This window comes from Urocitellus parryii, chromosome 5 (genome assembly GCF_045843805.1).
Source record: "Urocitellus parryii isolate mUroPar1 chromosome 5, mUroPar1.hap1, whole genome shotgun sequence".
Lineage (NCBI taxonomy): Eukaryota > Metazoa > Chordata > Mammalia > Rodentia > Sciuridae > Urocitellus > Urocitellus parryii.
The window spans coordinates 80,452,785-80,475,572 of NC_135535.1; the positions used below are offsets into that span (position 1 = coordinate 80,452,785).

The 22,788-nt window shown below is 36.8% G+C and overlaps 1 pseudogene; it reads left to right on the top strand.

Moving 5' to 3' along the window:
* The window catches only part of LOC144255012 (protein O-mannosyl-transferase TMTC1-like), a 386,709-nt pseudogene that overhangs the window by 312,967 nt on the left and 50,954 nt on the right, over positions 1 to 22,788 (top strand).

A 22,788-nucleotide genomic window follows, 5' to 3' on the forward strand; every position in this document is an offset into this window, starting at 1 on the left:
GGGAGTATAGGTGTGCACCACTGTACTGAACCTCTCCTAATAAAGCTGTTTTGTTAAAAATTTCCCCCTTTAACCCCCAAATTGTAATATCAAAAATAAATAGGAAAATAAAGTTACTATCATCTTATTCTTATCAAATCTTACTCATAGAATACCCTATTTTTTTTAGGATCAGAAAAATTTAGAATAGGAAGTATCCTTAGAAAGTTTGACACTGTACAGTTTTAAGTAACTGAGATATTTTATGAATAGCTTATTTTACCTCAATAAGAAATTTTATTTGTTTGTTGGAAAAAGTTGTCAAAGTCCTGGAGATTAACAAGAAAGGTCATCAAGTGTTCGTAAATCAATGCTGGAATTTTCTAGCAGAATCTTGGGGAATCATCTGGTTCTATGGAGTGTACACTCTTGTTTGTCTTTGAGAAGTCCATTTTATAAATCTGTAGTGATGGAGTTTTACTCTTTTTTATTTTTATTATTTTATTTATTTATTTATTTTTATTTATATATGACAGCAGAATGTATTACAATTCTTATTATACATATAGAGCACAATATTTCATATCTCTGGTTGTATATGCAGTATATTCATACCAATTCGTGTCTTCATACCTGTACTTTGGACAATAATGATCATCACATTCCACATCATTAATAACCCCATGCCCCCTCCCTTCCCCTATAACCCCTGGAGTTTTACTCTTGCAGAAAACTGATGATAATGCAACTGTTTCTTGTCCACAGCATAGCAAAATGATTCTCATTCATGATAATAGGAAATGAATTTGTCCAGTAGAAAATGTGAATGTAAATATCTGTAAGTCTACTTCTCATTTGCATCAGTATTAATGTCTTATTGATGTCCTCATTAATCAATGAATTAAAATTTTTGACAGGCATTCATTTTGTGTTTGTGGGGGAATTACCAATTTTGCCATTTTAAAAAATATGCTTTAATACAACTTTGTTCTAGAAAATCTGTTTAAACATTATTAATTGCTGTTTTACCTTTATTAAATAGAATTTAGAATACTTTATAAGATTTCAAGAACTTTTCAGTGTTTTAAGGTTTTTATGATGCACAGCAATTTACAGCTATCTAACTATCTAGGAGAAGCAGTAACATAGGGTTAAAAACAGGAGTTTAGAACCAAATGCTTGGGTTAAAATCCTGGCCTCTGCTCTCCGTGGGCTGTGTGCTCTGGGACTGGTTACTTAACCCCTTCATATTACAGTTTCTTCATGTCTAATATAAGTGTGATGTGAGAATTAAATGAAAAAGTACATGTAAGTCATTTGGGACAATTAGAAACTATTTTTATTGTGATTTATGTTGTCATTTTCAATAGCAATGTCTTCTTACACATCATAGATTCTTTAATTTCTGAACACTTTGCTTGCCATGAAGAAAGATAAAATTATTTAAACCATGTGAGCAATTTTTTTTCCATCCAGTGCTGGGTGAGCAAGTCTGCTTAAGTCAGAAGTTCCACGAGCAGGTAGATCACTGGGGTCTCACCCTGTGCTAGATTCCAACGTCACCTCAGTGACAGCTTTGCAATGTGTCACCTTGCTAGTCTGAATTTCATTTCCAAGAATTCTTGTATCCTTCTGGTTAGGGTGGGTCTCAAGGGGGATTCTTATAAGATTGGGAAGGCAGAGGGAAATGGCAACCTTTGGGCACTAGACACACTCTGTTGCTGACTCACCTTGTTATTCTGAGGCAGCAGCTAGACTTCCTCTGCTACCCCTTAATTGTCCTTTAGTTTTTTCTGAAGACACATGCATTCAGCTCTGTTACAAAGGACCCAGCTTCTGCAGGATACCCTCATCACCAAGATCAGTCAGAGGTTGCAGTCCTTTCTAGTGGGATTCCAACCTGTTTGTATGAGTTTTCCTTCCTGTCTGCTCTGTGAATATTAAGATCCAGCATCCAACACAGATACACAGCCTACAAACACTTGCCCACCCCATTCTTTTAACTGCATAAACCAATCCCCTGTAACAAATACCCTCATGTACATACTGTGGTGTGTGTGTGTGTGTGTGTGTGTATGTGTGTGTGTGTGTGTGTGTGTGTAATGTCACTATTACTTCTCATGTTAAACCATACAAAGATTGGTACCAGGAGTGAGGAAGCCAAGAAGAGTACATTCAATTATGTATCCATTCACCCAACCAAAATGGACTCGCATTCATTGCATAATCTGCCTTTATCACCAAAAAATATATCATAAACATCTTACTAGTTATGTGAGTGTCTCATCCATTTGTAATGACTAAATAGTCTCTTTTTATTATGTGTCTAGTGACAGTACTAAAACCAACACTTCTGTGTCTGCATACTGTTTTGATTATACTCTTAAGACAAATTCCCAAAAGAGAAATTACTTAATCAAATGATATGCACAATTCATTTTTTGATATTTTAAACCCCTTAGGCCATCCCCTCTAGATTTCAGTGCATTGTTCTGGGAACAGATTTAGTTTTACAGTTGCTTTTAGAGATTTCTAGTAGCCAAAGTCTCTCTTTTAAGCCATTTGTCTCCTTTCTACTTCAAGTGACATCTCTGTAACTGACCTCTGAACTCTGGGTCATGAACTGAATTCAAAACCACTCTAGTCCTATTTCCCTTGCTCACCTCCAGGAACCAACCTTGGCCCATTACTGAGCATCAAGACCACACTCTACAGAGGAAGGAGCCCTGTGCTGGCTGGGGAGGTTTTCTGCAAGCAGCTTGCATGTGGGCAGTGCTGATGTTCTTCATTCACCACTGTTTGCTAAGTGCTATAGTAATTGGAAGTCTTCAGCAGAAATTTCCTGCTGACTGAGAGGATGAGTTGCTGAAATCCTTGGAACTCCCAAAGCAGTTACTCAGTACTATCTGAATGCATTTAAACTCTCTTTCAGAGGAGGCAAAGGGGAGTTTGGTAGTTGCTACCTGAGCTCATGCAGATGGCAGTTCTCCCAAATTGTTTACTTTTCATCCTGTTGAAAATGGTGTCCTCACATTGCAGGATTAGAAGTTATAAGGGGTCTGAGTAGGACATAGACCCTTTTAATTATGAACCATAAATATCTTCTGAAATCTTATTTCATCCATATTCGCCTTGTCTTTTCAAATGTAAAAGAAAACAACTCTTCTCTTTTAAGTAACTAAGAAATTTATTCTATTACAAGTGTAACACTTGAATGGCTTTGATTGATACCCCATGGCCCTTTTCTCTTAATCTTTATTTTATGGTTCATGGTTCAGATGAAGAAACTAGCTCCTTCCCACAGATGCTCTGATATATAAGAAACTTATAGGTGATAGAATTTTAGAGAGTGGAGATCTAGGGAAGTACTGGCTTACCCATGAGGATAGTGAAGCAGTGAACTGCCAGTTCCAGTGCTAATATTACCTCAATAGGTTAAGAGGTTTTATGTCTGACTTACAGATCACAAAGTCTACAAGAACTGGTGAACTAGAAGACTGGAAATTAATTAAAACAATCAGCATATGACAAGGAACTTTATTTCAGAAATGTGAAATAGAGGTTTTACAAATGAGATGTATTTAAAAGATTTGGGAAATGCCCAGTTCTGAGTGATATTTTGGAAGGGAGGCTGCTGTCTAATTAGTAAAATAAATTTTAGAACATATAACTGTGTGGATGTGTTTGTGTGCTGGCAGCCAGTTAGGTGAAAGTGCCTCTTCTTATTAACAAGGAAAGCTCCTCTCTCATTCAGATTCACTCATAACACTCTTTGGTTTTCTGAAAATTTTCTAGTTGCTAGTATCCAAATGAACTAGAAATGAAGGGCTGTTTGTCCCTAATTGCTTTTCCACTAAGTAGAGCTTTACAAGTTTCAATCTGTCAACAATGGTTAGCAATTATTTTTAAGAGAGAAAAACACTGTCCACAAAAATAATGGCTATCTCTCATTTCCAGACACTGTGTGCCAGACAGCTGGTGGTCAGCTCTGGGCACAAAGCAGATTCTCTGTCACATTGCTTTGGTTATTTAGCTGTTCATAGGTGCTAACATTTTCATCTGGAGTGTCCCCAAAGGTCTGTGTGTTAAAGGTTTGCTCCCCAGAATGCTCTTACCAGAAATTGATGGAATCTTAGGAGGCAGGCCTAGGGGGAGGTCTTCAGTCATTGGGGATGTGCTCTTGAAGGTGACTGTGGTACCCAGGTCTCTTTCTTCTCTTTCATGCTGTGTCCATGTAAGTTAATGGCTCTACTCTGCTATGCATTCCTCACCATGATAGACCTCCTTGACTCAGGTCCCAAAGCAACCAGGCCAAATTACCATGGACTGAAACCTCCAAAACTGTGTGAGCTGAGATGAAGCTTTCCTGTTTATAAGTTGGGTATCTCTGGTATTTATTAAAGTAAGGAACAGCTAGCTTACACAATAGGTAATAATCATTTGAACTCTTCAGGATCTGGAGCCAGTAACATTTTTTGAAAGCAGACTTGAGCAATAATAAAGGAATGGGTGGAGAGGAAGGGGGCTTTAGATTTTTATATTTGAGGGATTAGGATCAATGTTAGAAAAGCAACTCTGGATGCTTAGGGTCCATTATTTAATACAGACTAATTCTATTAAAGAGATTTTAGAGGTCATTATAGTTCAATTTAATTGTTTTATAGATAAGAAAGTGAGGACATTGTTCTCTAATTGAAATGATATACTAAACCCTGGATGACAGAACCTTATCTTCTCAGGGTTTAATGTTTTTGAGGCTTTTATATATGGAAGTTCAAAATTTTCATTTTCATGTTGTATGCTGTGGAATATAATATGTAGCATTTCCAATTTCCTGTATTCCTTATCGAAAAATGCTTGGAACCAGAGTGTTTTTTTTGGAATAATTGCATATACATAATGAGATAACTTGGGGATAGGATCTGGGTTTAAACACAAGATTCATATGTTTCATTTATACCTCATGCACATAGCTTGAGTATTTGTTTATGTAGCATTTTCAACACATCTACATTTTGACTGAAACCCATCACATGAGATCAGGTGTGGAATTTTCCACTTGTGATATGTTGGCTCTTACAAAGGCTTGGGTTTGGAGCATTTCAGATGTAAGATTTTGAATTAGGACATTCAACCTGTACTAAGTTTGATCCTGTGACATTGATAATTTCATTTATTAGTTCTAGCATTTTCTTTATAAAAATCCTTAGAAATTTCTAGGTAAATAATCATGTTATCTGCAAAGAGAAAATGTTTTACTTCTGGGCTGGGGATGTGGCTCAAGCGGTAGTGTGCTCGCCTGGCATGCGTGCGGCACCACATACCAACAAAGATGTTGTGTCGGATGAGAACTAAAAATTAAATATTAAAATTCTCATTCTCTCTCTCTCTCTCTCTCTCTCTCTCTCTCTCTCTCTCTCTCTCCTCTCCTCTCCTCTCCTCTCCTCTCCCACTCTCTCTTTAAAAAAAATGTTTTACTTCTTCCTACCTGATGTTTTAAAATTTCCTTTTTTATTTTTGCATTATCACAATGGCAAAGATCTGTAGTATGGTGTTGAAGAGAAGTGGTGGAAGCATCCTTTAAGGAGGACACACCACTCAGCTGTTTCTGGGCCCTTGAGCTCAAGGAGTATGGGGTATTAGCTAGTTGGTGCAGGTGTCTCCTAAACTTGGATCTGCAAGTCTTAGAGAACTCTCAACCCACATTTCATTTAACTGATGCTACAAGAAAGAAGCATTACTGCCATGGTGAAGAAGCATTGCTAGGGTGAGAAGCACAGGAATAAGACAACACACAGAAAGTCCATGGGAAGCCAAAGGAACCATCTTTCATTCCTCCTCAATTTTCCAGTTTCTCTCTAGTGTCCTGCTTTGGCAAAGAGATTCTACTACAGTCAGGTGGCAAAATAGAAATGCAGTTTGCAGAATCCTTATGATGCTGGGTTTGGGATCCTGCAAGCCAAGAGACAACAGCTTAATAACAGACACTCCAGGAATACACTTTATGTGCTTATTAGTCTCAGGCATGGTTTTGCTTGGATGCTGGATTGAGTGCTTGAAGTCATTAGAACTTTACCTGTTTTCTTCTCTTAGTTTGGAGATTTGTTTGGCAAAGACTGTCATGCTCTGAGATCTACCTCCAATTGAGATACTGGGAGCCCAACTCTAGGTATTCAAGCTGGCTTCTGGAAGCTTCTTTCCAGTTTCACTTCTATCCAAACTCAGCCCATACCAGATTTTCTTTTACTCGTTTTCCCACTTCCCTGGTTCATTGTAACTTTCGTCCACAAAAGTATTTTATTCATGGCCCTAAGAAATGAAGACTTTCTTTATAGCATCTTCTGTGTTGAATGGTGTTTTAATCAGCTATTCCATCACTGTGACCAAAAGACCTGAAAAGAGCAATTTTAGGAGGAAAAGTGTATTTGGCGATCACAATTTCAGAGACCTCAATCCATAGATGACAAAATCTATTGTTCTAGGTCCAAGGTGAGGCAGAATATCTTGGTGGATGGGTGTGGCAGAGGAAACCAGTTCAGGATATAGTACCCAGAAGCAGAGAGAGAGAGAGCTCTCTACTTACCAGGAATAAAATCAAAACCCCAAAGGCACAGCCCCAGTGACCTACCTCCTCCAGCCACATCCTACCTGTCTACAGTTACCACCCAGTTAATTCATTCAAGTGGGATGATAACCCAATCATTTCACCTTTAAACTTTCCTACAATGTCTCACACATGAGCTTTGGGGAACGCCTCACATCTAAACCATAACAAATAGTACGATTCAATTCAATGTACCATGAACTACAGCAATTTCACATCTGCCTTCCTCTTCCATATTGATGCACAAACATTCATATATTCACACACACACACACACACACACACACACACATGCACACACACACACAATTGTACAGACATCAGAAACTTCAGTATGGAAAGCCTGACATTGTTGTTGTTGTTGTTGTTGTTTTTGTTCAAGGAAAGTAAGGGGACTTCTTGCCATCACACAAAGAAAGGAGAGGCAGAGTTACTATTTGGCCTTCACATTAGCTGATTCTAAAGCTCTTACCCTTCCTGTTTTCCCACACTGTCACTCTTCCCTTCTTTTTAATACTAACAATAATGACTCCACTTATATCACTTCATTTTTCAAAGCGTATTCACATATCTGGGCTGTATGTGTTAAAAGCAACTCCTCTAAAAAGCAGACAGATCATATTACTTTTTCTGTGTTACAAGAGAGGAAGTTGGCTTAGAACATTTTGTAATAGAAGGAGGAAAACATTTCCAAAGGGAACATGGACCAGTGGATGATTCTGTCACCATTTCAGTATACTTTCCATTTAGGCTCATTTTAAAAAACCTATGATTCTTCACATATAATACCTGAAGTCTCTTTCACTTTCATGTGTATTATAAAACACTATTTGTATTTTTATAGATGGTTTTATTTTCCAGGAGGACAGTGTAAGGATGCGCTGTCTTTGCTGAGAACTTGTAAGTCTGAAACATCAGATCCGGGCAAGGTTGTGATTACTAATCAAGTCAGAATGAAATTTGTTTTGAGTATACATGTAGGAAACTTTAATGTCTTTAAAAAAATTGTTTCCCACAGTATTTAAGGGTACATTTATGTTTTATTCTAATTCTCTCTCTAATTATTTGGGGAATGCTATGGTCTGTATATTTGTGTCCCTCCAAAATTCATTTGTTGCATTGGGCCTTGGACATGAGGACTCCAGACCTATGAATCAATCAGACCAGTGTCCTTGTAAAAGAGACTTGAAGAAGCCATTTTACCCTTCTTCATGCGAGAACACATCTACAAGCCACAGTCTTTGAAGCAGAGAGCAAGCCCTCCCCAGATATCAGATATGCTGGCACCTTAATCTTGGACTTTCCAGCCTCCAGAACTGTCAACAACTCTCAAGTTTTTATGAATTACCCAGCTGTTATGGGTTGGATGGGAGGTGTCTCCCCAAAAACTCACATGTGAGACAATACAAGGAAGTTTAGAAGTGAAATGATTGTTTTATAAAAACCTTAACCTAATCAGTGCATTAACTCACTGATATGGATTACCTGAGTGGTAACTGTAGGCAAGTAGGGTATGGCTAGAGGAAGTGAGTCACTGGCTTTGGGGTTTATATTTTGTCCCTGGTGAGCAGAACACACACACTCTCTCTTTCTCCCTCCTTCCTTGTTCCACATCCCAAGCTGCTTTCCTCTGCTGTGCTTTTATGCCATGATATTCTGCCTCATATTAGGCTCAGAGCAATGGAGCCACCCATCTACAGACTGAGGTGTCTAAACCATGAGTGCCAAATAAATTTTCTTCCTCTAAAATTGTTCTTCCTCTAAAATAGTGGTGAAAAGCTGACTAAAACATCAGTGTGTGGTATTTTGTTGTAACAGCCTGAACAAACTAAATAGGTGGCATATCTTTTAGAACATCTATTTCTTCAAGTGGTTTGCTTTGGAAAAGAAAACTAAAAAAATGAAGGCTTTGTGCTTATTTCTCACTACAGTGTTGGTCTTGCATTACCCAAGAGCAAGGAGAGTACAACTATTTTTCATTTATTAATCACCCTGAAAATATCTTCTGGTTCATATCAGTGGTGTGACTTTATAGCTTTATTTTTCCAGGGTCTTCTTTTTTTGGAGAGGTAGAGTAGCCAATTTTCAGGGTCACTTGTCTTGAACTAGAATTGATAATTATCCACCACTCCTTAGCTATATTTCAGTTAATCCTCATCAGAAACTTTCAACAAAGACCAACTTAAAACCGACAATTTCATCCTCATCTCCAATGCCTCTAGAATGCATAATGGAATGAGAAGTGTTTATTGAATGCTTCTGGCTCTCAGCTTTTTCCTCTTTATACACTTCACCTCATTGTGCTGGTTAATTTTGTATGTCAACTTGACTGGGCCACAGCATCCCCAGATAATTTGTCAAACTGTGTTCTAGATATTTCTATGGTGGTATCTTTGGGTGAGACTAATGTTTAAATGGGTGGATTTTGAATAAAGTAGATCACTCTCTGTAAGGTGAGAGGCTTTGACAGAATAAAGACCAATGTCCTCCAAGAAAAAAGGAATTCTGACAGCAAGCTGACTTTGGGCTAGAACTACAATTCTCCTCTGGAGAACCCTGACTAACATACACACTTAATCCTCACAATTGATAGTTGTTATTATTACACTTTTTTAATCTGGTGAAACTAGAGTTTAGAGAGATTAAATAATAGTCCCACAATCATACAGTTAATATGTGACAGGGTTAGGATTTGAACCTGTGCAGTTTCCACAGTGTTCTCACTACTGTGCTATATGTTTGTCTACAGTGCTGTGGTATGCCATACTATATTGCCATACAAAATTAGAAAATACTCACTAAACTTGGAAGAGCATGCAAAGACTCAGTGGCATTGTACCTTTTAGAATAGTTTTTGAGTTATATGTTATAACTCACATGACATTTGGCATGAAGTCCTGTAATAGTAGTACCAAATATCCCTTTGCCTGGGAAATATATAAAAACCATTGCTCAGGAAATGCCACATCACTTGGTTAATGGGAGATCCCCTTTCATCTTGGACTCCAAGCAGAGAGAAACTGCTTTCCTCAAAGTTTTTAACATTTCTCCTCTTCACAGCTTTGAATCAACACTCATAAGCAGACTTGTAAGAGTACAATACAGATTACGTTGTTAAAAATATAAAACAAAATTATAATAAAATGCAGAAAAATTTATCTTCAATTTTGCCATTCCAACCATCCAAAGACTTCATTTTTTTAGTTTTCAGTATGCCTCAGTATTTTATTTGTTCCTGTAATTATAGTAGAGATACAATTTTGCATTTTCTCTTCATTAAAAAAAAGCATTTTAATGCAGAGAAGAAAAAAATGGTTTTCCTTTCTTGATTTTCAAGAGAAATTCCAGGGCAAAGGGAAAATAGTTGGTATTCAGGTATGTCTGAAATTTGAATATTCTGTGTAACCAGGCACCTAAGGTTAAAAATAAAAACAAATTGTCTTGATCAACTAGGTGATTTTCTTTGATTCACTTCATATAATTAGAACCTGGTTTGTACTGGAAATGGGTAAAAGAGGGTCAGGGAAACAATCCCTGCTCTCCAGACCATTGATAATATCATCTTCTCTGAACTTAAACTTCAGCCACCTGTGTGAGCTTCCCAGCCATCCAGTAACCTGATGATTTGCATGAGCACCTGAAGAGTAGCCAGAAAAATGGACTGAAATTAAATCTTCTGTCAAATAAAAGAGGCAAATCAACATAAATTGAGATTCTGAAAAGGCATAAATAGAGGATTATAGCAGGAGGATATAATCCTTTTTTTGGTTCTTCCACTGACAAAAGAAATGAATGAGCCTAAACTATCTGGTTAGCAGAGGCTGAGGTTTCACTGCCACTTATAGTGTGCTGTATCATGGGGCCATCTGTTCTGGTCCTGTGGAAATTAGGAGTTCCTGGGGAAAGCATTATTTTTTTTTTAACTTCCTAGAAAGTGTTTCTGGAAAAATAGGTTGAAATTGGTTTGGAATAATGAAGGCACATGTGTGACAATGATGAATGCCTCCTCCAGTTGATGTCAGGGCAGCCAGCAGCAAGCGATGGGAATTGGTATTATGTCTGGTCAGAATTTGACATCTTCACTAACGATCTGGAAGAGGGCATCAATGGCCCATTAATGAAATCCACAGATGAAGTGGAATGATGGATTAGATGCAAGAAAGCAAAGAAATTAGTGATATTAGTAAAATGAGATGCAACTTGTGGAAATGCTCACTCATCCTTGAAACAGGAAATCACCATCTGAAAGTCATTTAATGGGACCAATCAGTCCAGAAAGTACCAGTGCCAGCAGAGACATGGAGCAGGTGGCGGAGAGAAGATCAGACAGAGATTGGATGCTGAGCCAGAACAATTGAAGCTTCTCTCTGGAAAGATCTCGGGACATTTGGCCAGAGTTCATGTGCTTCCCCCAGCTCCTGACACCCAGCCAGAGTCCCTGAACCACATTCTGCTTCTGCCTAGTGGTCAGCCTGTCCTCTCACTTCTAGCTCTGGCTAGGGAAGAAGGCTCCAGATGGCCTCCCCATTAGCATTTCAACAAAGCAAAGTTGATGGTGTTGGACACTCTGCTCCTCTAAGGCCAATAACTAGGCCAAGCACAGAAGTGTGGCTCCAACATCCATATTGAGGATTGGATAGTGGTCCAACTTGGGTTAGAAGGTGTTGTCTTCATCTTTGGCCTACACCTCCATTCTACTACAGGCATGTGCTGGCCATGACATCCGCTGCTCCTGTCACCACATGGCTTGGCCTCTGGGCCTGCTGAGGCTATCAAGGCAGAAGCATTTCCCTGGCATCCATATGCCACCCTTTCAATGGCCATGTCCTTTTGAGACACCTGGGTGGGACTGAAGAATGTAAAATGTCCACCAGTGAAAACTTGTGTCTTAGAAAGCCTGTTTTCTCCATTCTCAGGAAAACCTAACTTGCCTCTCAAGGTCTGACTTCACTCCTCCCTCTCACCCCTGATCTGTGCTACCATCTTGACAGGAAGTTTAACCAAGCCTCCTAAGCTTCCTCGAAGAGAAAGGGAGCTTGGGGCCTCCGGGACTAAATATCTTCTTCCCATCTTTAGTGATGCTCCTATCCTGGGTAAGGAAATAAGACACAGCCAATTTCTCTGTCACATCACATTACATCATACAAGGTAGTGCCACATTAGGTTTCTAAAATTAGGGGCTAAAAAAGGGATTATTTTCTTGTGAGAACCCAAAAGTCCAATAAATAAAACTTTCAAATATTATTTTCTTAAGTCATCTAGAGAACTTATTTTAAGTTTATAGGGATTTAACATTTAGAAGAGTTATGGATTACTGGATGAACCTCAGAGTGAATTGTTGTTACATGATTCTTAGGTTACCAAAGAAGAAATGGCAATGGTAGGTAGAATTGACACAGTTCTGTGTATTGCAAATAACAATGTGTCCTGCAGGCTGTGTGCTGGGATGAGCACTTCAGGCCCAGGCCAGTTGATCACTGATCCACAGCAGACTTGGAGAGCCAGGATCCCATTGGCAGCCTCTCAAGTCCTTCAGTCCAGGCCTCCTTACTCCAAAGCTCTCTTGCAGATACCTGTTCTAGGACACATATCCCATCATCCTGTGTGACATAAAGACCCAGTTTCAAGGTGCAGCTAAGGATGCAGTGGGGTGGGTTGCACCCAATGTGAATTTTAGACCATCCTGGCCCAGCCCTGATGGACTCCACTGAGGAGAAGCCTTCCCTTGGTCCACAGCCACTGCTGGTGCCTCAACCATGGCTTGTCAAATGTCAACTGGATGCCTCCAGCATTCAAATGAAAAGATCTGACATCTCCTAACCCCCTGTGGCCTTCGCCTCTGCTGTTCCTGACATGAAGCCTCCACCTGCTCCACTGGTCTTTCCCTTGGAGCCATTACAGTGGCTGCTGCTGAGATTACATTTAATGTCACCCGCAATTAACCTGACAGGATACAGTCTTCCCAAACCCCTCCCGGGAATAGGAGAAAAGAACAGGCTAGGGGTGGGAAACTGAAAAAGGCTTTTATGTTCCTGGCTCTTCTGCAGGTAAATCTCTCAGAAAATTGCTGTTTTATTGTTTCCAGGCACTGAGCTCACATTACCCCAGCCCAGGCCTGGAAGCTCTGTCAGCCCATCCATCAGCTTTTACAGGGTGAAAACCTCTGGGAAACATGGAAACTGCTCAGCAAACTGGAAACATTAATGACACGGTCCAAATAAACACCAAATATTCATGCCTGGATGTTACCTTCCAATTTCTTCTTTCAGATAAAAATAGCATGGAACTTGATTGCAACAGAAATCAACAGAACGTGTGTGTGTGTGTGTGTGTGTGTGTGTATGTGTGTGTGTGTGTGTGTGTACATGTATACACACACACACAAGATGGTATCAGAGCCAAGTGCATGAGGAATTTTTCAGAGGAAATTAAAATGTAGTTCCTGTCAACCTTTCTCAGAGAGACCATTCTTTTCTCTCTGGAAGGTGTACAATACACAGTCCAGAAGTATTACAGAAGTAATAGAGAATTGACTGTTTCTTTATATACATATGGATTGATTGCTTAATTATTTATTTTATCCATGTGTTTGTGTAGCATTATCAAAAACAGTATTGGCGGTTTAATTGAAAGATTGGTCTACTCCAGTTAGTCCAATCCCTTTTTAATTTTGGAATATTACAAGCATATTTTATAAAACATAATGAATTGTGGGCTATTATCTCATTGAATTATATTGATCATTATATGATCAAGAAAGGGTTGACAGATTTAGCAAATAAAAATACCAGATGCCCAGTTAATTTTGATTTTCAGACAAAAACCAAATATTACCTGGAACATACTTAAGTGAAAAGAATCATCAGAAATTTGAATTTAACTAGCCATACCTTACTGTATCTAGCAATCTTACCACAAGACCCGTTTCATGCTGGGTGCCCTGGCATGCACCTGTAATCCAACTGCTCAGCAGGATGACGTAAGAGGACAGCTTGAGCCTTGGAGTTTGGGGCCAGCCTGAGCAACACAGGAAGACCCTATCCCAAACACACAAAAGAACTATTTCACCCAAATGTTTCCAATGTATGTGACACATCAGTACTTATGAAACAACCTGGTTTGCCCTTTGAAGAACAACTACTGTTATTAGACAGTTGTAAACCATCTGGATATCAGCAAAGTACACGTTAAGAAAAACTAAGGCAGAGCAAAGGTTGACTATGTTGTGATTGCTCTCCAGAGTGCCACAATTTGCCACTCATTGTTCTTTATTCTGTTTTTGCAATAGCATACCTTAATAGATTTTTTTCCAAGTCTACCACAGCCAATTTCTTAATCATTCAGAAGTAGAAACATTAACACACCTGAAAAAAAACACATTAAAAAAATCCCATTAGTACTAAAGCCTGGGAAGGGAAAGAGAGTTGGTTAATGGGTACAGGGGTACAGTAGGATTGGAGGTATGAATGTTAATCTTCTATAGCACAGAATCATAACTATGACTGGCAAAAATAAATTGCATATTAATTGTTGGTAGAGAGGATTTTGAATGATTCAAACAAAAAGAAATGAAAAATGTCTGAAGTGGTGTATAGGATCTTGATCTAAGCATTACACATTATGTACATGCATTGGAAAAGTCACACTATACCCCATAAATATGTACAATGACTGTGACAATTAAAACATATAAAATAAAATTCTCAGAAGAAGGAAAATGAGAATTTCATTGATTATATTAATCTAATTTTATCTGGAAACTTGTTGCTTTAAAAAATATGCTCTCTGAATTAGGCAAGTGACATTGCTACACTTAAGGTGAGCATCTTGAATTTGTTTTTTCAAATTTTTTACTCTTGTTAAGTTTTCTAAAGATTGCTTTCATTCTAAGAAATTAGTATTTCTAGCTTCCCATTAAGAAGGAAAGAAAAATGTATGTTTGACTTGTGAAAAATTTTATCACTTTTAAAAATTAGTTTCCAGGGCTGGGATTGTGGCTCAGTGGTAGAGCGCTCACCTAGCATGGGTGGGACCCGGGTTCGATCCTTAGCACCACATTAAAAATAAAGGCATTGTGTTGTGTCCATCTACACCTAAAAAATAAATATTAAAAAAATTAATTTCCAAAATTTCCCTGAGAGAATTATGCTTCACAGAGTGAAATCTGAGGTAGATAGTGCTACAGCACTCTTAATTATAGTTAATCAACTTGATATAGAAGACCCTATGGTTTACAATAAAAGTAGCCCTTAATGATGTTCTCTTTCCAGCCAGTTCCAATATGCATCAACAAGAGTGGCCCTCTATCAGTGATTTATAAAGGAGGAGGGATGTATATGTTTTTTTTTTTATTTTTTAAGGTGCACTCATTATGAATCAAATATAATTCAAGGTAAAAGCATTTTTCAAAATTCAATTTGAATTAATTACAGGTAATATTCTTGTTCATTTATAAAATATTAAATTATCTGTAAAATGTATATTTTCATATGTCAAAATTGGCTGAATATCTGCAGTTTTCCCTGGCTCAGCCAAATAATTAATTATTTTTTAAACTAACTTTATTGAGCTATAAGTTACATACTATAAAATGCACCCATTTCGAGAGTACAGTTCAAAGACAGTCTACACTTCCTGAAACTACCACATGATCAAGACAGAGAGCATTTACATCTCCTGAAACATTTCCTTTTTAATTTTTTTATTTGTTCTTTTCAGTTATACATGACAATAGAATGTATTTTGACATATTATATATACATGGAGTATAAATTCCTATTATGCTTGTACATGACTTTTTAGTTTACACTAGTCATGTATTCATATTTGAACATTGGGAAGTAATGTCCAATTCATTCTACTGTTTTTTTCTATTCCCATCCACTCCTCCCTTCCCTTCATTCCCATTTGTCTAATAAAAAGTACTTTCTTCCTTACCCAGGGCCGTGCTTTTTGTGTATTAGCATCTGAATATCAGAGAGAATATTCAGACTTTGGTTCTTTGGAACTGACTTATTTTACTTAGCATGATAGTCTCCAATTCCATCTATTTACTGGCAAATGCCATAATTTTATTTTTCTAGGGATTAGTAATATTTCATTGTGTATATATAGATTTTCTTTTTCTATTCATGTGTTGAAGGGCACCTTGGTTGGTTCCACAGTTTAGCTATTATTAGTGAGCTGTTATACACATTGATGAGGCCATGTCACTATAGTTATGCTGATTTTAAGTCCTTTGGGTGTATACTGAGGAGTGGAATAAGTGGGTCAAATGGTGATTGCATTCCAAGTTCTGAGACATTTCTTTATGTCCCTTTCCAGTCAATCTCTGCTTCCTATTCCCTTGTCCTAAGCAACCATCCTCTGACTAACTTTTCAACCACTATACACTAGCTTTGTCATCTCTAAAATATTATGAAAATTAAGTAACAACATGTATATTTTGATGTTTCGCTTGTTTTACTCTGACGAGTATGTCTGGTATTCATCCACATTATTGCATCAACAGTGTTTCCTTTCTCTCTATTGCTGAGTGGTATGAATATATAACAGTTTGTTTACCCACTAACTATTAGATATTTGAATTGATTCCACTTGGGGTGTGTTTCAAAGATGAATATTTGTGCACAATCTTTGTGTGAATATATGATTTCATTTGAGTAAATACCTAGGAGTGGAATTGCTAGTTCATATTTTACTGACAAACTATTTTACAAGTTGTTTGTACCATTTCAAATTTCAATCAGCAATGTATGTGATTCCCACATGCTCTACTCTTGACACACTTGATAAAACACTGTTTAATTTTAGCTTTTCTAGTGAGTGTACATTGTAGTATGTCATTATGGTTTTAACTTGAATTTTCTGGTGAATCAATAATTTTAGTACTTTTCTATGATCTTACAGGCCATTCAAACCTTTGGTGAAGCACATGTTCAAATATATTTTCAAATCTTAATTGCATTAGTTTTATTATTATTATTATTAATAGTAATATTTATGTATTTTATAAAAGACCCCTGGATCAACATAAATATTCAAGTCCATAAATGTTATTTTAATTTTTTAAATGATGTCTTCCAAAGAGCAGTTTTTTTTTTATAAAGTCCATATACCAAACTTTTTATTTTACAATTTAGTTTTTTCATGTTATAAGAAATTTTTGCACAGCCAAAGTCATAAAACTGTTTTCTCTTGTTTTCTTCTAGACTTTTATAGTTTCAGTTTTATGGTTAAGTCTGTGATCAATTTGAAATTATTTTTGTTATAGTATCATTTTTATTCTATATGTGTATCAAGTTATTCCAACACTATTTGGTGAAAAGATTACCTTTTACTATTAAATTATTTAGGCACCTTTTTCAAAGATCAATTGCCCATATGTGTGGATTTCTGGACTCTTTTATTTTGCTTCATTGAAAGACAGGTTTTTCTTTAAGACAATGCTTACATTGTATGTGAATAACTATTGCTTTATGATAAGTCTTGAATTCAAGTAGTAGAATTTCTGCTACTTTGTTCATTATTTTCAAAATTGTTTGATTTTTCTTGTTTTTTATGTCTGTGTAAATTTTTAAATCATTTTGTCAAATTCAACCTTTCATCTCAAAAGTAAGGTCTTCTAGTAGTTTCATTAGACTCATGTTAAACCTACTGGTCAGGGCTGGGTGTGTGGTTCAGTGGTAGAGCACTAGCCTAGCATGTGTGAAGCCCTGAGTTTGAGCCCCAGCATTGGGGATGTGGGGGTGGGGGATCTAGTGGTCACTTTGTGAATAATTACTATCTTACCATTATTGAATCTGCCAACTCATGAACATAATATATATCTCCATTTCTCAATTTATGTCTTTAGTTTGTTCCACAAGTTTTCTAGCTGTTTTTTGTTTGTTTGTTTTGGTATAGATCTAGAATGCATTGTGTTAAATTTATCACTATTTCATGTCATTGATGTCATTGGACTGTTATCTTTTCTCATACTTTTCCAATTTTTTTGCTACTAGTATTTAGAAATAATATTTTTTATTGTTGATTGTTCAAAACATTATATAGTTCTTGATATATCATATTTCACACTTTGATTCAAGTGGGTTATGAACTCCCATTTTTACCCCATATACAGATTGCAGAATCACATCAGATACACTTCCATTGGTTTACATATTGCCATACTAGTGTGTGTTGTATTCTGCTGCCTTTCCTATCCTCTACTATCCCCCCTCCCCTCCCCTCCCCTCTCCTCTCTCTACCCCCTCTACTGTAATTCATTTCTCCCCCTTGTATTATTTTTCCCTTTCCCCTCACTTCCTCTTGTATGTAATTTTGTATAACCCTGAGGGTCTCCTTCCATTTCCATGCAATTTCCCTTCTCTCTCTCTTTCCCTCCCACGTCTCATCCCTGTTTAATGTTGATCTTCTTCTCATGCTCTTCCTCTCTGCTCTGTTCTTAGTTGCTCTCCTTATAACAAAGAAGACATTTGGCATTTGTTTTTTTAGGGATTGGCTGGCTTCACTTAGCATAATCTGCTCTAATGCCATCCATTTCCCTCCAAATTCTATGATTTTGTCATTTTTTAATGCAGAGTAATACTCCATTCTGTATAAATGCCACATTTTTTTTATCCATTCGTCTATTGAAGGGCATCTAGGTTGGTTCCACAGTCTTGCTATTGTGAATTGTGCTGCGATGAACATCGATGTAGCAGTGTCCCTGTAGCATGCTCTTTTTAGGTCTTTAGGGAATAGACCGAGTAGGGGAATAGCTGGGTCAAATGGTGGTTCCATTCCAAGCTTTCCAAGAAATCTCCATACTGCTTTCCAAATTGGCTGCACCAATTTGCAGTCCCACCAACAATGAACAAGTGTACCCTTTTCCCCATATCATCGCCAGCACTTGTTGTTGTTTGACTTCCTAATGGCTGCCAATCTTACTGGAGTGAGATGGTATCTTAGGGTGGTTTTGGTTTGCATTTCTCTGACTGCTAGAGATGGTGAGCATTTTTTCATGTACTTGTTGATTGATTGCATGTCCTCCTCTGAGAAGTGCCTGTTCAGGTCTTTGGCCCATTTTTTGATTAGGTTACTTGTTATCTTATTGTCTAATTATTTGAGTTCTTTGTATACTCTGGATATTAGGGCTCTATCTGAAGTGTGAGGAGTAAAGATTTGTTCCCAGGATGTAGGCTCCCTATTTACCTCTCTTATTATTTCTTTTGCTGAGAAAAAACTTTTCAGTTTAAGTAAGTCCCATTTGTTGATTCTAGTTATTTACTCTTGTGCTATGGGTGTCCTATTGAGGAATTTGGAGCCCGACCCCACAGTATGTAGATCGTAGCCAACTTTTTCTTCTATCAGATGCCGTGTCTCTGATTTGATATCAAACTCCTTGTTCCATTTTGAGTTAACTTTTGTGCATGGTGAGAGAAAGGGATTCCGTTTCATTTTGTTGCATATGGATTTCCTGTTTTCCCAGCACCATTTGTTGAAGAAGCTATCCTTCCTCCATTGCATGCCTTTAGCCCCTTTATCAAATATAAAATTGTTGTAATTTTGTGGATTGGTTTCTGTGTCCTCTATTCTGTACCACTCGTCCACCCGCCTGTTTTGGTACCAGTACCATGCTGTTTTTGTTACTATTGCTCTGTAGTATAGTGTGAAATCTGGTATCGCTATACTGCCTGATTCACACTTCCTGCTTAGCATTGTTTTGCTATTCTGGGTCTTTTATTTTTCCATATGAATTTCATGATTGCTTTATCTATTTCTACAAGAAATGCCCTTGGGATTTTGATTGGCATTGCATTAAACCTATAGAGAACTTTTGGTAATATCCCCATTTTGATAATGATAGTTCTGTCTATCCATGGACACTGTATATTTTTCCATCTTCTAAGATCTTCTTCTCTTTCTCTCTTTAGGGTTCTGTAGTTTTCATTGTATAAGTCTTTCACCTCTTTTGTTAGGTTGATTCCCAAGTATTTTATTTTTTTTGAGGATATTGTGAATGGAGTGGTTGTCCTCATTTCCATTTCAGAGGATTTGTCGCTGATATACAGGAATGCCTTTGATTTATGCGTGTTGATTTTATATCCTGCCACTTTGCTGAATTCATTTATTAGCTCTAATAGTTTCTTTGTAGACCCTTTTGGGTCTGCTAGGTATAGAATCATGTCAGCTGCAAATAGTGATAATTTGAGTTTTTCTTTTCCTATTTTTATGCCTTTAATTTCTTTTGTCTAATTGCTCTGGCCAGTGTTTCGAGAACTATGTTGAACAGAAGTGGTGAGAGAGAGCATCCCTGTCTTGTTCCAGATTTTAGAGGGAATGCCTTCAATTTTTCTCTGTTCAGAATGATGCTACCCTGAGGCTTAGCATAGATTGCTTTTACAATGTTGAGGTATGTTCCTGTTATCCCTAGTTTTTCTAGAGTTTTGAACATTAAGGGATGCTGTACTTTGTTGAATGCTTTTTCTGCATCTATCAAGATGATCATTTGGTTCTTATTTTTAAGTCTGTTGATGTGGTGAATAACATTTATTGATTTCCGTATATTGAACCAGCCTTGCATCCCATGGATGAATCCTACTTGATCATGGTGCACAATTTTTTTGATATGTTTTTGAATCTGATTTGCCAGAATTTTATTGAGGATTTTTGCATCTAGGTTCATTAGAGATATTGGTCTGTAGTTTCCTTTCTTTGAAGTGTCTTTGTCTGGTTTAGGAATCAGGGTGATGTTGGCCTCGTAGAATGAATTTGGATGTTCTCCCTCTTTTTCTATTTCCTGAAATAGCTTGAAAAGTATTGGTATTAGTTCCTCTTTAAAGGTTTTGTAAAACTCTGCTGTATACCCATCCGGTCCTGGGCTTTTCTTAGTTGGTAGTCTTTTGATAGTTTCTTCTATTTCCTCAATTGATATTGGTCTGTTAGGTTGTCTATATCCTCCTGACTCAATCTGGGCAGATCATATGACTTAAGAAATTTATTGATGCCTTCACTATCTTCTATTTTATTGGAGTATAAGGATTCAAAATAATTTCTGATTATCTTCTGTATTTCTGAATATCTGTTGTGATGATGCCTTTTTCATCCCGTATGCTAGTAATTTGATTTCTCTCTCTTCTTCTCTTTGTTAGCATGGCTAAAGGTCTGTCGATTTTATTTATTTTTTCAAAGAACCAGCTTTTAGTTTTGTCAATTTTTTCAATTGTTTCTTTTGTTTCAATTTCATTAATTTCAGCTCTGATTTTAATTATTTCTTGCCTTCTACTTCTTTTGTTGTTGTTTTGCTCTTCTTTTTCTAGGATTTTGAAATGAAGTATGAGATCATTTATTTGTTGGTGTTTTTTCATTTTTTAAGAAATGAACTCCAAGCAATGAATTTTCCTCTTAGAACTGCTTTCAATGTGTCACATAGATTCCGATATGTTGTGTCTGTGTTTTCATTTATCTCTAAGAATTTTTTAATTTCCTCCTTGATGTCTTCTATAACCCATTGATCATTCAGTAACCTATTGTTCATTCTCTAAGTGATGCATGATTTTTCCTTCCTTCTTTTATCATTGATTTTCAGTTTCATTCCATTATGATCAGATAAGATGCATGGTAATATCTCTACTCCTTTATATTTTCTAAGAGTTGCCCTGTGACATAATATATGATCTATTTTTGAGAAGGATCCATGTGCTGCTGAGAATAAAAGTGTAACTCCTTGATGTTGGGTGGTATATTCTATATATGTCAATTAAGTCTAGGTTATTAATTGTGTTATTGAGTTCTATAGTTTCCTTATGCAACTTTTGTTTGGAAGATCTGTCCAGTGGTGAGAGAGGTGTGTTGAAGTCTCCCATGATTATTGTATGGTGGTTTATTAGACTCTTGAACTTGAGAAGAGTTTGTTTGATGAACATAGCTGCACCATTGTTTGGGGCATATATATTTATGATTGTTATGTCTTGTTAGTGTATGGTTCCCTTGAGCAGTATATAGTGTCCCTCTTTATCCCTTTTGATTAACTTTGGTTTGAAATCTATTTTATTTGATATGAGTATGGACACTCCTGCTTGTTTCCGAAGTCCATATGAGTGATATGATTTTTCCCAACCTTTCACCTTCAGTCTATGTATGTCTTTTCCTATTAAATGCATCTCCTGTAGGCAGCATATTGTTGGGTCATGTTTTGTGATCCATTCTACTAGCTTGTGTCTCTTGATTGGTGAGTTTAAGCCATTGACATTTAGGGTTATTATTGAGATATGGTTTGTTCTTCCAGCCATATTTGTTTATTTATGTTACTAAACATGGTTTGTTTTCCTCTTTGATTATTTTGCCCCCTTTACTGTCCTACCTCCCACTGTTGGTTTTCTTTGTTATTTTCCATTTCCTCTTCCTGAAATGTTTTGCCAAGGATGTTTTGAAGAGATGGTTTTCTAGCTGCAAATTCTTTTAACTTTTGTTTATCGTGGAAGGTTTTAATTTCATCTTCCATCCTGAAGTTTAATTTCGCTGGATACACGATTCTTGGTTGGAACCCATTTTCTTTCAGTGTTTGAAATATGTTATTCCAGGATCTTCTAGCTTTCAGAGTCTGTGTTGAAAGATCAGCTGTTATCCTGATTGGTTTACCCCTAAATGTAATCTGCTTCCTTTCTCTTGCAGCTTTTAAAATTCTCTCCTTATTCTGTATGTTGGGCATCTTCTAGAAATAATATTTTTTAAAAAAATTGGTCTGTAGAATGTTGTCTTGCTAATCCACTTACATTTCTAATAGCTTTTTGAAGATGTTTAAGGATTTTCTATGCATAAGACCTGGTGATATCCTTAAAAAGACACTTTTACTTCATCTTTTCTGATAAATGTACATGTTATTTCTATAAATAATAAATTTTACAATGGAGATATATATTATGTTCATTACTTGGCAGGTTCAATAATGGTAAGATAGCAATTATTCACAAATAATTACTAAGTACCCAAACTTAGGAAATAATCATTAACCATTGAATACTATACTAATAGTGATTTTTACATAGGTACCCTTTATTGGGTTTAATGAAGTTCCCCTCTAGTCCTAACTTATTGAGAATTTTTAATATCTTGAATGGGTGTTAAATTTTCAAATACTTTTTCTGCATCTTTGAAATGATAATATTTTTTCTTCTTTTAAGGTAATAGAGTGAACTATGTTAACTGAATGATTGATTTCT